The following is an 8,310-nucleotide window of genomic DNA, read 5'->3' as shown; positions in this document are numbered from 1 at the left end:
CTCGGCGTGTCAGCATTTTGAAAACCCTAACTTAACTCTGGTGCCGTGTCACATATAGAAATTTTTTGATATTTGCAACCATAGTAAAACAAAGACTTATATTTTTGATATTTATTTTATATATTTAAATGCCATTTAACAAAGAAAAATCAACCAAAAAAATGAGTTCGCGTGTCACCTCTGACACGCGTATCATAGGTTCACCATCACTGACCTAGACGCTCCACCGGTAGGTTAGCTTGCTACTGAGTTCTGGCCAATTGGGACTGAGCGACAGGAGCCCTCCCATGGTCCCTTCCCTGCTGGCTAATTTTCCACATCCCTCCCTGGCCCCGATCATGCACTGGTGGGGTCCCTTGGTCTGACCTGTGCCCTCTCACAATCCGGGCTAAGGGAGCCCACCCCCAGTGCATGAATTTTGTGCACCGGGCCTCTAATATCCTATCTAATAATAGACAAAGATTAAAATTGACCGTACCTTTGCTACTCCCACTATTGGCTAATCAGAGCGATATGCAAATTAACTGCCAACAAAGATGGCGGTTAATTTGCATAAATAGGCGCCAAGCGGTGGAGTGAAGGCTGGAAGGCGGTTCCGCCCCGGAGCAGCAAGGGCTGGAAGGCGGCTCTGGCCGGAGCAAAGGCCTGGGTCCCAGATGCTGGAAGAAAACCGGTGCTGGCAGCCAGGGTAAGGGAAGGCCTATTGCATGAATCTTTTCGTGCAATAGGCCTCTAGTAAATATATAAAGCATGAAATACACTGCCCAGCACATGGTAGTTGCTTAATAAATAGGAGCTATTGCCCTAGCGAGTTTTGCTCAGTGGATAGAGCATCAGCCTGCGAACTGAAGAGTCACGGGTTCAATTCCATTGAGGGCATATGCCTGAGTTTCGGGCTTCTGACCTGTGCCCTCTCACAATCCGGGCTAAGGGAGCCCACCCCCAGTGCATGAATTTTGTGCACCGGGCCTCTAATATCCTATCTAATAATAGACAAAGATTCAAATTGACCGTACCTTTGCTACTCCCACTATTGGCTAATCAGAGCGATATGCAAATTAACTGCCAACAAAGATGGCGGTTAATTTGCATAAATAGGCGCCAAGCGGTGGAGTGAAGGCTGGAAGGCGGTTCCGCCCCGGAGCAGCAAGGGCTGGAAGGCGGCTCTGGCCGGAGCAAAGGCCTGGGTCCCAGATGCTGGAAGAAAACCGGTGCTGGCAGCCAGGGTAAGGGAAGGCCTATTGCATGAATCTTTTCGTGCAATAGGCCTCTAGTAAATATATAAAGCATGAAATACACTGCCCAGCACATGGTAGTTGCTTAATAAATAGGAGCTATTGCCCTAGCGAGTTTTGCTCAGTGGATAGAGCATCAGCCTGCGAACTGAAGAGTCACGGGTTCAATTCCATTGAGGGCATATGCCTGAGTTTCGGGCTTCATTCGTAGGGGGTGGTGTGCAGGAGGCAGCTGATCAATGATTCTCTCTCATCATTGATGTTTCTCTCTCTCTCTCTCTCTCTCTCTTCTTCTCTGAAATCAATACAAATATTTTTTAAAAATAAATAAATAAGAGCTATTATGAGTATTCTTATTATGATTTTGAGACCCTGGACCTTGGCCTGGCCCTGCCCCAGACCAGATCTGGATCCTTCTCCCTCTTTTCCTTCCAGGACCTTGTGAAATCTAATCTCCAGCTGCTAACTTCCCAGGTCCTTGACCTCAAGACACAGAAGCCCCACCCTCGCAGCTCTGCAGGGGCCCAGACTCAGGGATGGAGACATGGTAAGTGCAGCTCGCTTAGACCTTGGACGCAGTTACCTGGAGTCCACCTGCCCAGGAGGGCCAGGGGCTTCAGACAGATGGTGACATGGGTCAGCAAGGAGGCCTGGAGAAGGAGGCAAACCAGGGACAGGAACACAGGACCTATTGGGCCACAGCAGATCGCAGCACCCCCAATCCAGGCACACACACATGGGCAGGGGGAGGGACACTCCTTCACACAGTCAGTGACTGATGGCCACCAAATCTCATTGGTGACTATGCATTGAGTGTAGGCACATGCTCGATACACAGTCCCAGAGAAACATAGTCCCAGACCATGTCCCCCCACAGAAACACACAGCCACCATCACCCACAAGCCCCAGCCCCCAACCACTCCCACCCTACACCCCATGAAATCTCAAACTCAAGAACACACTGACATGTCCATGTGAGGACACACACAGCATGTTCACCCCAAAGCAATTTCCTCGCTGTTCATTAACACAAATGGGACAAATTGTAGAAAAATAAATAACTCCAGTTTACACATTTTTTTCTTCAAATGGAAGAATGCCTGCCCTTGACAAACCCATGAGCCCTGGAGAAAGTCAGACGGTAAATCAATACATTTGAACACAATATAAACAGAGTTATAACAGAGGTATTGCAAAGGACTCTGGGAATGCAGTGGGAAGAATACCCTGGTTTGGGTTTTGTTTTTATCCCCTGATATATTTTAATTCATATAATAAGAAAAAAATTCTTGATCTGACATTTTTCACCATAATAAAGGAGATGGGTGTATATGTGAAATTGCCACTAGATGAAAAAAGAAAGAACTCGTCTCAATCAGGGTAGTACCTGAGCATAAACATAATAGGTGGCATTAATTTAAATGAAAATGCTGTCTGTTGCATAAATATAGGAAAACTAGAGGCTCAGTGCACAAAATGTGTGCACTGGGGGGTGGGTGTCCCTCAGCCCAGCCTGCACCCTCTCCAATCTGGGACCCCTTGGAGGATGTCCGAATGGGGGATCGGGCCTAAACTGGAGAACACACTGACATGTCCATGTGAGGACACACACAGCATGTTCACCCCAAAGCAATTTCCTCGCTGTTCATTAACACAAATGGGACAAATTGTAGAAAAATAAGTAACTCCAGTTTACACATTTTTTTCTTCAAATGGAAGAATGCCTGCCCTTGACAAACCCATGAGCCTTGGAGAAAGTCAGACGGTAAATCAATACATTTGAACACAATATAAACAGAGTTATAACAGAGGTATTGCAAAGGACTCTGGGAATGCAGTGGGAAGAATACCCTGGTTTGGGTTTTGTTTTTATCCCCTGATATATTTTGATTCATATAATAAGAAAAAAAAATCCTTGATTTGACCAGACCGTAAAAAAGGAGATGGGTGTATATGTGAAATTTCCACTAGATGAAAAAAGAAAGAACTAGTCTCAATCAGGGTAGTACCTGGGCATAAACATGATAGGTGGCATTAATTTAAATGAAAATGCTGTCTGTTGCATAAATATAGAAAAATATTCAGTCAGTGCTTAAGTTCATGCTGGCTCATCAGAACTCAGTACTCACACTTCTGCAAGGATGTCACTGCATGGGGTTATTTCAATGGGATTAATATGATCCTCCAAGGCAGCCATAACTGTGTGGCTTGGAAACAGTGGTCCTCCAAGTGTGGTCCCTGAACCAGCAGCATCAGCATCCCCTGGGGACTCCTTGGAAATGCAGGTGCTGGGCCCCACCCAGGTCTACTGAGTCAGAAGTTCTAGGGATGAAAGTCCAACAACATCCAGGGTAAACAGGGGACCCCAGTCATCATCAAGAAACGTCCTCTGAAAGTATTTCGTCTATTTATTCAATAAACATCTACTGAGTACCTAGGTACTCAGTAGATGTTTATTGAATAAATAGATGAAATACTTACAGCAGGGGTCCCCAAACTACAACCCGCGGGCCACATGCAAATACAAATATTGTATTTGTTCCCGTTTTGTTTTTTTTACTTCAAAATAAGATATGTGCAGTGTGCATAGGAATTTGTTCATAGTTTTTTTTAAACTGTAGTCCAGTCCTCCAACGGTCTGAGGGACAGTGAACTGGCCCCCTGTTTAAAAAGTTTGAGGACCCCTGACTTACAGCCAGGAGGCCCACAGTTCCAAGAGAGACTCCCCCAAGTTCACCCAACGCAGAGCAGGAAGCCAGTGGGGCATCATGGGCCCTTGCTTATCTCTAACTCCAGGTCCGGGTCCACAGGGTGGGCTTCTTCAAAACCCTGTTGACTGCACCAGATAAATGTTCATGTAAGAAACATCTGAACCTGTAGAGGATTTTAATGAGTTTATTTGAGCCAAACAGGCCACATATGCTGGGGAGCAAGATCTCAAATGCTCGGAAGAACGGCAGTTTTGCAGTTTCTCTTATGCATTTGTAACTAAGAAGTAAATTCAAGGAAGATTACCTGAAAGTGGGAGAAAGCAAGGCAGGGATTGGATTACAGGCTGGTTAACAAGATTCTGTGCTTTCTTAAGGGTGTCTATGCCTTTGAGGGGTATCACTTCTGACTTCTCAAAGGTGTGTTAACCTGGATGCACAAGAACAATGGACAGAGCTGATTTTAAAGCCTCTCACTAAAGTAGCTATCAGCCTGGGGTATGACTACCCACTTAGGAATTTACAATCAGATCACCCTGAGAAGTTGCTTTCCATAGAACCCCTTCTATCTATTTCCCTGCTGGACTGTGGGCTGGCAGTATGGTGTCCCAGAATCTCTGCCCGGGGACTAATAGCCACTCCCTCTTGTGTTCCTTCCGGTTTAGGAATGGTAGTAGCTTCTGGCTCTTAGCTGGGCCTGCTGCTTACCTTTGCTGGTGTCCCTTAGCCATGCCCCACCACTGTACACTGTTGCTTAAACAAATTCATTTCTCCATTTGATGGTGGCATTGGTCTCCTGCAGGGATCCTGGCTGATACAGTCACATAGTCACACCCACACTCATCTCTAGCAGGAGGGATGGGAGTCCCATGCTTGGTTTAGGTCACTGTCGGAGCAGCCAGAGAACAGCTGCTCTGAGTCCGTATATTCTTCTGAATTCTGCTCGATTATGCCACCTGTCAGGGCGGGTTCCCTCTCAAACCCTATTCATTGCACTAACTGTTGGTCTGAGCCCCTCTGCCAGGGGGCTTGGACCTTCTTGGGTCTGGGTTTAGATGGAGAAGCCATGAGCAGTGTGGGTGTATAAGAATGAGTCTTTATTGTAGAAGCCAATGGCCATATAGTCATCAAACAAAACAGTTCTTCACAGCAAAGTCCCATACAGGCAGCTGCACACCGGCTGTTGAGCAAATACATCTTTCCCACAAAAATAGCATTAGCCTCTGTGCCCACACCTATTATCTGAGCAGCCACATGCTGCCCCTAGACTCATGGCCTCACATAGTAGTGGCACCTGAGCTCTCTGCCTTAGCAGCTTCTTCCACCTCTCCAGCCTTTCCTGCACATATAGCAGCTGCATCCTCTGCGCCTGCCTCTTCCCCCAGCACTGTCTGGCTAACATGCATTATACTATTTAGACCAGCGGTTCTCAACCTGTGGGTCGCGACCCCTCTGGCGGTCGAACGACCCTTTCACAGGGGTCACCTAAGACCATCCTGCATATCAGATATTTACATTATGATTCATAACAGTAGCAACATTACAGTTATGAAGTGTCAACGAAAATAATTTTATGGTTGGGTCACAACATGAGGAACTGTATTTAAAGGGCCAGAAGGTTGAGAACCACTGATTTAGACCAAAGAGGCTTCTTTCCAAGTAGTGACCCTGCTGCGCACCTTCACATAGTCCTCGGACATTCTGATTAAGATTCCCATGTTCAGAGTGGCCTTGGCAATCCGGCGTACTATCAACAAGGCCTCCACACTCTAATTAGCCGTGGCTATTCGGCAACTGTGGTGTGGTTCCCACAGTCACTCAAGATTCACCAGGAATGATGTGGGGGAGGGGCTTTGCCGAAAAGAAGGCATGAGAAATTTTTGTTTGGCTGGCAACAATGGCGTCTCTTTTATCCAGTTTAGAGACAGGGATAAAATTTTCTCTCTTATTTGACAGTTCACATGTTAGAGCTTTTTATTTTATTTTTTTAAATATATATTTTTTATTGATTTCAGAGAGGAAGGGAGAGGGAGAGAAAGATAGAAACATCAACAGTGAGAGAGAATCATTGATCGACTGCCTCCTGCACACCCCTTACTAGGGATCGAGCCTGCCCTTGACCAGAATCAAACTGGAGGCCCTTCAGTCCTCAGGCTGACACTCTATCCCCTGAGTCAAACCGGCTAGGGGGATAATTTTATTTTTTTATTTTTAAATATATTTTTATTGTTGATAGTATTACAGATATCTCCCATTTCCCCCGTTTTAACTCCCTCCTTCCAGCCCCTACCTATCTACCCCAGGTCTTCACTACTCTATTGCCTGTGTCTATGAGCTATGCATATAAGTATATAAGTTCTTTGGTTTATCTCTTCTCATCCCCTCAACCCCACATCAAGGTATGTCAATCTATTTCATGCTTTGGGTCTTATTTTGTTGGCCACTTTATTTTATTCATTAGATTCCACAAATAAGTGAGATCATGTGATATTTGTCTTTCTCAGATTGGCTTATTTTATTTAGCATAATATTTTCCAGGTCTATCCATGCTGTCCCAAAGGATAAGAGATCCCTCTTTTCTACAGCTGCATAGTATTCTGTAGTGTACATGTCCCACAGCCTATTTATCCACTCATCTACTGATGGGCACTTGGGCTGTTTCCAGATCTTAGCTATTGTGGGTAATGCTGCTATGAACAGAGAGGGGCATACATACTACATCCTTTCTGGTTGGTGTATTGGGGTTTTTAGGATATATTCCAAGAAGAGGGATCACTGGGTTAAATGGAAGTTCCATTTTTAATTTTTTGAGGAAATTCCATACTGTTTTCCATAGTGGCTGCACCAATCTGCATTCCCACCAGCAGTGAATAAAAAATTGATTTCTTTTTTATTATTATTGATTTCAGAGAAGAAGGGAGAGGGAGAGAAAGATAGAAACATCAATGATGAGAAAGAGAATCATTGACTGGCTGCCTCCTGCATGCCCCCTATTGGGGATCAAACCCGCAACCCAGGCATGTGTCCTTGACAGGAATCGAACCTGGGGCCCTTCAGTCTGCAGGTCAACGCTCTATCCATTGAGCCCAACCGGCTAGGGCCATTGCTTTTTTTATGATAGCCCATTCTGACAGGTGTGAGGTGATATATCATTTTGGTTTTAATTTGCATTTCTCTGATGATTAGTGACTTTGAGCATTTTTTCATATGTCTCTTGGCCATTTGTGTGTCCTCTTTGGAGAAATGTCTATTCAGGTCCTCTGCCCATTCTTTAATTGGATCGTTTGTCTTCCTTTTGTTGAGTTGATTGAGTGCTTTATATATTTTGGATATTAACCCCTTATCAGATGTATCATTGGCAAATGTATTCTCCCATACAGTAGTCTCCCTTTCATTTTGATGATGGTTTCTTTTGCTGTGCAGAAGCTTTTTATTTTGATGTAGTCCCATTTGTTTATTTTCTCCTTCATTTCCTTTGCCCTAAGACGGTGGTCAGCAAACTCGGGAGCCACATGCGGCTCTTTGGCCCCTTGAGTGTGGCTCTTCCTAAGCCTTAGGAGTACCCTAATTAAGTTAATAACAATGTACCTACCTATATAGTTTAAGTTTAAAAGATGTGGCTCTCAGAAATTTCATCAATCATTGTACTGTTGATATTTGGCTCTGTTGACTAATGAGTTTGCTGACCACTGCCCTAAGAGATGTATCCATAAACATATTGCTACGTGAGATGCCTAAGATTTTACTGCCTATGTTCTCCTCTAAGATTTTTATGGTTTCATGCCTTACATTTAAGTCTTTTATCCATCTTGAGTTTATTCTGGTGTATGGTGTAAGTTGGTGGTCTAGTTTCATCTTTTTGCATGTGTCTGTCCAGTTTTCCCAACACCATCTGTTGAAAAGACAGTCTTGATTCCATTGTATGTTCTTGCCTCTTTTGTCAAACATTTACTGACCATAATGGTGTGGGTCAATTTCTGGGATATCTGTTCTGATCAACTGGTCTATATGCCTGTTCTTGTGCCAATACTAGGCTGCTTGGTTGTAATGGCTTTGTAGTATAGTTTGATATTCGATATTGTGATTCTTCCTACTTCGTTCTTCTTTCTCAAGATTACTGCAGCTATTCAGGGTCGTTTATGGTTCCATATAAATTTTTGGAGTATTTGTTCTAGTTCTGTGAAGTATGGGGCTGTGGGTCTTGGTGACAGTGAACGTGGTGGCGGACCCCGGTGTGACCGAACCCAGGCGCTGCTCCCTCTCTCACTACCGCTGGTTGGACCCCAGGGCGCTGGAGGCGGTCAAGGCGCTGAGAGACCACTACGTGAGTGATGCCCGGACCCCCAGTCCCAGGGGACGCTGGTCC

Source organism: Myotis brandtii, unplaced genomic scaffold (assembly GCF_000412655.1).
Source record: "Myotis brandtii unplaced genomic scaffold, ASM41265v1 scaffold947, whole genome shotgun sequence".
NCBI lineage: Eukaryota > Metazoa > Chordata > Mammalia > Chiroptera > Vespertilionidae > Myotis > Myotis brandtii.
The sequence above is the reverse complement of the archived record's forward strand: the minus strand, read 5'-3'. Positions refer to the sequence as shown.